This window comes from Tenrec ecaudatus, chromosome 10, assembly GCF_050624435.1.
Source record: "Tenrec ecaudatus isolate mTenEca1 chromosome 10, mTenEca1.hap1, whole genome shotgun sequence".
Lineage (NCBI taxonomy): Eukaryota > Metazoa > Chordata > Mammalia > Afrosoricida > Tenrecidae > Tenrec > Tenrec ecaudatus.
Window position 1 is genome coordinate 137034590 of NC_134539.1, and position 9183 is coordinate 137043772.

A 9183-nucleotide genomic window follows, 5' to 3' on the forward strand; every position below is an offset into this window, starting at 1 on the left:
AAAGCCCCCAGACCTTGGTCTTTAGTGTCAGGCCCCAGGGCTCTCTGCGTCCAAGGCCTTGAATGGGCCAGAGTAGTTTACCTCCCTCCCAACTGACCCAGGCCTGGCTTCCCAGCTCCACCTCAGTCCCCACAGCCCTCGGCTCCCACCCGGCATCAGGCTGCAAGCTGTAGGCCTCCCTCTCCCTCAGCCTGGGACCAGGCTAAGAAGACCGGTAGCCATCCCTCCACGCAGTACTGGGACAGCCCTGGTCAGATCCACCATGCTGGGAGGAGACAGAGCTACAGGACTAACCAGGCCCCAACCGGAGCCTCCAGCAGCTCACACTCTCCCTGCGGGGGAAGGAGGGCCTCACAGCGGTCCTCTGGGCCGACACCCTCCTGCCCAGGCCTGTCCTCCACCCCCGGCAGGGAGAGGCCCCTCAGTTCCGGGCCCACGGCCCCCACAGCTGCCAGCTGCTTGGCCCACTTCAAGGGGAGGGAAAGGAAAGAAGGGAGAGGTCCAAAGGACTCTGGGAGCCAAGCACAGATGGGAGCGAGGGAGAGGCCCCAAGGAAACCCCAGCACCCCCCGTGTCCACCCGGCCAATCCCAGATTCCACTGCACCCAGAGGTCCTGGCTCTCCTTCCACAGCATGCTCGAGGGTGGGGCGTGGGCAGGCCCTGTTTCGGGTGTGAACAGGCCAGAGGGCCAGGGGAGAGAGCCCCTCGGACTATCCCTACCCCTGCTATGTGGGATACACGAGGTAGGGGCCAGGATACAAGTGCTGTCTGACTGACACTGGCCACTGACCACGAAGGGCAGGCCCTGTCTGCCCAGCTGGCCTTGGTTTCTCCAGGTGCCCAGTCATCGCCCCCTTCAGCAGTGCCCACCTCCGTTCTCCACCTGGGTCCAGGGTAGGGCTTGTTCCCAACAGGAGCTCCAGATGGCCAAGGTAGGGGAAGGACAGCAGGAGGACTCTCATCGGCCACCTAGTCTACCCTCTAAGAACAAGGGCCGGATGCATTGAGGGGAAATGAGAGGCCAGGAGGTTGGGGGGGGGGGCGCTCCCTGCAGGGGACCTTGGCTCACTCAGCTGATGGGAAGACTCCAAAGGCCCTCCCTGCACTCCGGCTTCTGCCCCCAGGCCTTCTGCCAGCTCCTTCACTGAACCCCTGGCCCCATGGGCACCATGCCCAGGAGTGAATGTCCGCACCTCTCCTGAAGCCCTCCCCCACCAGAGGCCAGGCACCCCTCAGAACTACCCTGACAGCCCTCCACACCGGCCGCCCTGCCCTCAGGTGGGAGCCACCAGGGTCCTCTAGGCAGAGCCCTGGCCACCCGGCTGCCCCGCCCATGTCTGCCCAGTAATGGCTGGTGTCTGGCTCCCAAAGGGCCTCTCCCGCTGCCTCCCCAGGCCAAACAGATTCCAGAACATTCCTGGGGCCCCAAGCAGTGAGCAGGCAGGCACCCAGGCATGCAAGCAGGAATAGGAGATTCCCAGTGGCCCCTGCACACCTGGGGGGCCAGGCGGGTGCTCCCCACCCACAGACAGGCTGACTCTGCCTCCCCTCGGACTGTGCACCTGAGCTGGACACAGCTAAGGATACCCTGTCCCTCCTCCAGTCAGAGCTACCTCAGCTGCCCAGGACCCCGCCCCAAAAGGAGCCCCAGGGGAGGAGGTCACAGAGCAGGAGGTCAGGGGAGCCTGGGAAGGAGGGGTGGGAGTTTAACACGTGTATGAGACTGGCTTCCCACAGACCCAGCTGTCCTCTCCCCCTGGTCTCCCCACATCGACCCCCCACCCCTGCCTGCACTTGCAGCAGATCAGGTGGACTCCCCTTTCAGGTCCAGGACACCCCCCCCCCACCACACACACACACACACACACACACACACACACACACACTTTGCCCCTCACATTGACTGAGGAGGCCTGCATTATCAGACTCTCGGGTCACCAGGTCCTCCGAACCTCCAGAGCCCACCCTCCAGGGGCTATTCAGCCCACCCCATTCTTCCCCCTCCGTCCCCCTCTCATGCACACCTCAATGCTCCGCAATGGTCCCTGTGCTCCCTGAGGGGGCGGCCACCAGCCACCTCAGACCGCACAATGCCATCTTCCACTCCAGCCCAGAGCAGGGAGCTCACGGGGTGGGGGCCATGCCTCCCTCGTGTGCGCCCAGCTGCTCAGAGGCCCAGCCACTGGCCCATCTGCCAGAAGCTTAGGGCAGTGCTGTCTCACTGCGCTGCTACGGGTCACCCAGCCCACCACCCCAGGACCCTGCTTGGTGGGGAGGAGAGGGGAGGGGAGGAGGAGCAGCAGGGGGGCCCAGGGCCAGGAGGATCTAGGAGGGCAGTCCTGAAAGAGCTGCAGGTCACGTGCTCCGGGAAGCTGAGAGGAAGTAGAAGATGCCTTCAGCCTCAGAAGGTCCACGGGGGCCCAGAGGGGGCCCGTCTTTTCTGAGCACAAAACTGCAGGGAGCGTAAGGACATTTCTGTGCAGAGACCTAGTGAACCTCCACTTCCACCCCCCCACCCCCGCCCCGGCCCTCCCCAGAGTCACCTCCAAGAAGCTGCCCAAACAACTGGCCAGGAGCAAACTCCTGAAAGCCTGCCATGCACACATGCACACACAATGCACACAATGCACAAATGCATGCACAATGCACACATGCACAAATGCACGCACAATGCACATACAATGCACACACAATGCACAAATGCACAAATGCACGCACCAACATGGACGCATGTGGCCTTAGAACCCAGGGTCCCTACCAGCATGTTTATTGACATTTCAGGTGTGATGACCATTTCCCAGCAAGGTCTTATGGGGGAGAGTCCATGCTCCTTATTCATGAGCATACCCTACAATGCCGTGGTACTTACATAATCTGTCAACTCGCGAAGGGGTGGAGTCTAGCCTGTCAATCGAGTCACAGCTTGATGACCTCGTTTGGAGGCACCACAGAGATAAGGCTCACTGGAGGCCAGACGCACTCTCTCTGCTTTGTCGCCCTGGAGTTGGAGGGGCCACATGGAGGCCCCCGCCAGTGCTGAGATGCTTCCACCGCCACTGGATCCACAAGACTTTCCAGCCACCGGCCTGTGAGGAAACCATTGCTCAGGCATGGGGGAATGAGTTTTTGTTCTGTTATCCTGGAAACACGGACACATCGTGTTGGTTTGGCAAACAACAGCGGTGGCTGCTGGCGAGGTGAGCATCGTTCACGTCTCAGCATCAGACACACATGACAACGGTTGACATGGCAAACACTCTTTTAAATAAGAAGAAATCATTTTACCGGGGGCTCTTCCATAGATGAGACCCATCTGTACATCCCTTACATGGAGCCGACAGGGATGATTGCTGGCGTGCGGAATTTCTAAACAGTACCTTTCTCCTGGACCCCTCTGGTCTCAGTGCCTCTATGTTCTTTTTCCAGTGCACTTTCTGGGAGGCATTATGTTTCTTCCAGACCCCAAATGACCTCCGGTGAGTTTCTCTCCTCCTCTCGGCCACAGCGTCTTCCAAGGGAGGTGGTGGACGTGCCGCGCAGACGAAGGGGGAGCCTATGACAGCGCAACTCATTCTAAAGGCGGTGTAACTGGGGGGATGTTCTAAAGTTGATATGCTAATGATTGTATAATCCTCCTTGATAGGACTGAACGATTGACGTGTGTGCTATGTCAAGGATGTGCCTGTAGAGCGGATTTTTTTTAAAAGACAAAATGAGAGGGCATAGGCAAGTGGACACACACCCCCGCCCCAATGCTGTAAGGAGAGGCCACCACCACCCACCACCATCACCACCATGGGGCAGCAGCATGGCCCCCAAAGATGACCTTGTCCGAATCCCTTACACAGCAAAAGAAAGCAGGATGGAGGGCCCCTCCTGGACTACCTGGTCTGGGCCCAAAGCAATCACAAGAGTCTCTATAAACTCGAGAGGTGGGAGGGCCAGAGTTGGAGAAGGAGGCAGGACATCAGAGGCAGAGGTCCGAGGGAGCTGACCACAGGCCAACACCCAAACCACAACCATCAAGTTCACTGTAACTCCGAGGGCCCCTGTAGAGGACTTCCAAGACGGCCCATCTTCCCAGGAGCAGACAATCCCATCTCTCTCCCAACGAGCAGCTGGCCAGCAGCTAAACCACGGCCCTGCCAGGGTGACCTCCCAAAGCTGGCCACAGCGAGGCACAGCTGGCAGGAGCACGGCTCTGCCAACAGCGGGGCTTTCGCCCCGTGGCACCCGCTCCACACAGCTGCCCTCTGGGAGAGAAAGGCGTTGCTCTAAGCCACGGAATCTGCGGTAATTTGTTACACCAGTAACAGGAAATTAACACGCATGCTTAGCCCGGTGCCGGCACCAATTAGAGGTAAACACTCGGGCTCAAATTAGAATGATTTGGCAAGGGACCCGAATCGTTATCCTCCGCAGGCCAATATGCCTTTCTCCGGACACCGGCCTAGCTCAGCACTTTTGTGCACAGGAGGTGCCCAGGTGCCCAGTGCTGCCCACTGGATGCAGGCAGGCAGTAAAAGGGCAGCGCTGGGCTCCATCCAGCACCCATTCACTGCACGCAGTATGTGGCTGTCACTGGGCTGGGCGCTGAGAATTCAGAGCTGAGTCAGCCAAGCCCTGCCCTTGATGAGCACAGGCCAGTGGGGGAGAGACAGACACACAAACAGCTCATTACAACACAGCGTTATTTGTGTAGTGATAGAGGTATGTGTGTACAAGCTCCTGGGGAGGACAAGGAGGAAGCGACCCATCCTGCCAGGCTGCTGAGAACGGTTTCGCAGGGAGGGACAGGGAAGCTGGGTTTCGAAGACAGGGCGGGGCTTTTCCGTGCAGGCAGGCGAGGTGGGGAGCCATCCAGGAAAAGGTGGGAAGGCACCCCTGAGCTTGGGGAATACCAGGAGACTGGTAGGTGGATTGGCACGCCCAGCGAGAAGGCAATAGACGTGCCCCAGAAAATGGATCCTGTTAGGAAATGCTCTCACGGAACAAACAATCCAGTGAGGAAGTCAAGCAAGAGACAAGCTGGAGGATGAGCTGTTATCTGGGGAACTGCTTCCTGGAGCCAGGAAAGGCCTCTCCCAGGTGACCTTTCCTGGGAAGATGGAATTGAAGAAATTAATCAACCATGTCCCAGGAACAGTATTCCAAAGTGAGGGAATGGCTAGAGACAGGGCTTGGGGTTGACCCAAGATCTTCCAGAAACAGAAGGGCCAATATGACTGGGATAGAATGAGCTTGGAAGAGATTGGGACTGGGCGGCGTCCGAAAGGGGCCTGGGTGGCCTCACAGAGCAGTGACCCTCAGCCCTGGGACACCACAGCTGTTAGCAAGAGCCTGGGCTGAGAAGCCTGCTGTGGGCCTCCTAGACCCAGACAGGGCACCACCTGGTCAGACAGCGGTTCGCTTGTGTTACTGCAGGCTTCCCCGCATCTCTGTGTTCACGTGCAGGCTCACCAAGGAATCCAGGACCCGGCACTTCCCAAGAAGCAGTGGTTCTGGGAGAAGTTGGTTGAGCTAGGGTTCCTAGGAACTCACTTTGGGAAATAATGGTGGGCCAATCCCTAGGGCCTGTAAGCCGGTGTGGCGGGGGGGGGGGGGGGGGGGCGGAGTGAGGGCAGAAGGGAGGGGCAGAAGGAGGTTGGCAAGGGAGTTGGGGTTTATCCTACTGCAATGGAACATCACCCAAGTGCCGGGTTCTGCATGCTCTTGATTTTAATGTCTATTTCTGTGGGATTTTTTTAATTCCACAAAAGGGAATCTACAAGCCATGTCTACCGTATCCCTTGGAAACCCACCTCCCTCTCTTGTCAACATTGCAGCTGTGACCTGTCAGCGATTTCTCCTCCCCACCAAGTCTCCCTGGATTCCGGGTCTCTTTGATCTCCTCTGGCTTGGTTTCTGCGCATGTGATCAACGATGAAGATGGGGATCAGCTCCCCGACACCAAGCGTGGAAACATTTGCGAATATGACATGTGGGGGCATTTTTAGGAGTAGGACTATTAGGTTAAAGGTTACGTTCACTTTTGGACTTAGCTATTGTCAAGCTGCTCTTTGACCTCTAGGGGTCACTTGAAAATAGATCAATAAAATACACTAACCACCAGCCCACCCCACCCCACCACCCCTGAGGAGAAATAAGGACGGCAGCATCAACAAATGATTGAAGTTGGGACAAAGAGCGATGGGATTTCTCTTACTGGGAGAATTGTCCCAATTTTCTCTCCCACCAACCCCAGACGAGACTCTCTCCCCTGGTTCGCCCCAGCACTGGGTACCACCGAGGCCGGGCTGTTGGCTTGCAGTCTCGTCTTTCTGGCTGTTGTGAACGGCCTTCGGTGCCGCTATGGTTCTCCCGTGACTTCACCATGAGCGGGACTCAACCTCTTTGGCGGTATTTTGGGGCTAATATTTCTTTCTTCTGTGTTTCTGTCTGCACCTGGTCTTTCCTAGGGGTCCTTTCCTGACTGGCTGACGGGAGCGTTCCCTGAGAAGGGGAGTGAGGCTGTACTTCACAAGTCCTGGTCCCGTGTTCTCCCAGCGTGGCCGTCGGTCTTCCAAGGGTGGTTTCCCGTGTCTTTTCCCACAGAGCTGGATGTTGTTGAGGTCACCTTGGCTCCTGTGCCCTTTGTCTTCCTGGGAATCCGCGGTCTGGGGAGAGGGTTGAGAATATTTGAGGAAGTCCACTCTGGGCACCCCACAAGGCTGGATGGAGAGCCGGAGCCTGCCCGGGGACGGGGCTGGGGGGAAGGCCAGGCGGAGAGCTGGTGAGCGTGAGGATGTGCCATGGGGCTGACCAACCGGCAGGGAGTCTGCCTGAGAGCTGGGGTGCCAGGGTGAGCCTGCATGGCGCAGGGGGAGCAGGGGAGTGGGGTTGGTGCCTCTCCAGCTGGGTTGGAGAAGCCAGGAGAGCAACGTCCAGAGGAAAACAAGTCCCCTCTCTCCACACCCCCTGGCCACCCTGTACCACTATCACAGCCTGTGTGGCCCACTCCTCCTCCAGACAGGGGCCCCTGAGCATGCCCTGGCCCACCCACCCTTACCCCACCCCACCCAGAAATGAACGTGGCAAATACTGTTGGAGAGAATGAACAAATGAGCGATGACTGAGGTGCCTCTGTCCGGGTGGGCTTGTCAGGAAGTAGCGAGGGGCTTTTCATGGAGAAGGGCATGCGCCTCCATAATCCTCTCCCCAAACAGTCGATACTCTGCACCCCACGGCCTGAATGAGCCGGTCCTGACAGTGTTCACCACGCAGCGGCCACAGAAGCCTGTCATTGGGGTGGGGGGGACAGCAGAAGATGAGATGCCTGTTCCTGAGTGCTCACCTGGAGGCGAGACAGGACGGGCTCCACCTGGCGGCAAGGTGAGGGAAGCGGAGCCCGTGAGGTCAGGGTGGGGCCGCAGAGGAAGAGGCCTGGAGCTAGAACACTGCGGAACATGCTAGAAAGGTCGGTGACGCGGACAGACCCCCCTCCCACCCCCAAGGACACAGAGAAAGACCTCCGGGGCAGGTTAGGCGTGTTCTAGGGCACAACTGTAGACAAAACCCTAACTAGATCAAACAAGGAAGCACTTCCCCTGTCGTCCTAGAACTGCTTGTGGAAGTGGAAAGCCCGGTCTTTCTCCCTGCGGAGCAGGTGGTGGTTTACAAACTACTGACCTTGCGATCACAGCTCACCGCCTAACCGCTGCGCCACCAAGGCTCCGCCCACGAGAGGGTGAGCATTGAGCAGACAGCCGCCTGGCCCAGGGATGCGGGGACGGGGAGAGGAAAGGGCATCGCGGAGCTCCCTCTAAATACTTGGTTCTCTTCTTTCCCCAGTGGGGAAGCCAGAAGGCAACTCCAGCGCCAAAGCGCTTTCCAAGAACGAGCCTTGGAAATCCTGCCCTCTCCGCCCGGCCAGCTGGCTCAACCCTGGGGCAGGAGCGCGCTCTGCTGGCCGTTCTGGGCAACGCCTCTGCCCCGCCGTCCGGGGAGCTGCCTCCGGGCCGGGCGCCGCTCCCCATCTCCACCTGCTTTCCTCAAGCCCCGCCCCCTCTCTCAGCTGCACCGCCCCAGCCCCGCCCCCTCCAGCCCCAGGACCCAGCACACCTCCCACAGCCGACCTGCGGTTCGCTGGCCTCCGGAGCTAGTAATGGACATGCAGCTCCTCTCCGAAGCCGGCCTGTGCCTTCGGTCTTGCCGCTCCAACACCGTCTTTTTGTTTTGTGGTTTTCAATTAAAAGATCATTTTATTGGGGGCTCTTCCAACTCTTATCACAGTCCATGCATCGGTTGTATCAGGCATATGTGTCCCTATGTTGCCACCATTCTCTTCAGACGTTTACTTTCTATTGAGCCCTTGGGGTCGGAGCCTCCTTTTTCCTCCCTCCCCCCCCCCCCCCACCGGCCCTTGATAAACTATAAGTTTCTTACCCCGACCGCTGCCTCGCTTCCCCCGGGGGTTATGGTGTTCGTGCCTCTGCTGAGTTGAAAGCGCCCTCTTTTCTTGGCACAATTCCCCGAACGTCAGCCCTCCTCCCCAGACCCCAGTCCCCCAGTACCCCTGACTCTGACTCCCAGTGCCCCCCAGCACCCTCAGCACCCCCAGCCTAGCCTCCCCAGTCTTCAGTCTGTGAGGCGAGAGGTCCCTCGGGCGCTTAAGTCCCCTCCTTCCTGCTGCTGTGGGTGTTGGGGAGGCAATAGCTGAGCGGGGACCTCTGTACACCAACCGAATGAACACCCCACGTGTGTGTGTGTGTGTGTGTGTGTGTGTGTTGGCAGACGTGTGCAAATCTGTCCACGCGTGCCCTGCACGTGTGTGTGTGTGTGCGCGCGGACTGTCGTCGGGGACGCGTGAGCCGAGTGGGGTTCAGCCTCGCGCAGGGGAGCAGAAAGAACGGCGAGCCGCCCGCAGAGGGCAGCACGGAGCTCAAACGCAGCCGGGCCTGCAGCCAGTCGGATCCTCACCCGCCTGTCTGTCAAGTGCAAACGCGTGCAATGTATGATATGACGATGTGAAATGCACACCCACCCACCCACCCACTGCCGATGCTGACTCACAGTGACCCCGGGTAGGGTCTCCCAGGCTGTCAATGGATATCCTTTCTCCCAAGAACAGCTGGTGGTTTTGAACTGCCAGTCTTGAAGGTAGCAGCCCAGTGCTTGTGCAATGTGTGATACAAAGAAATGTT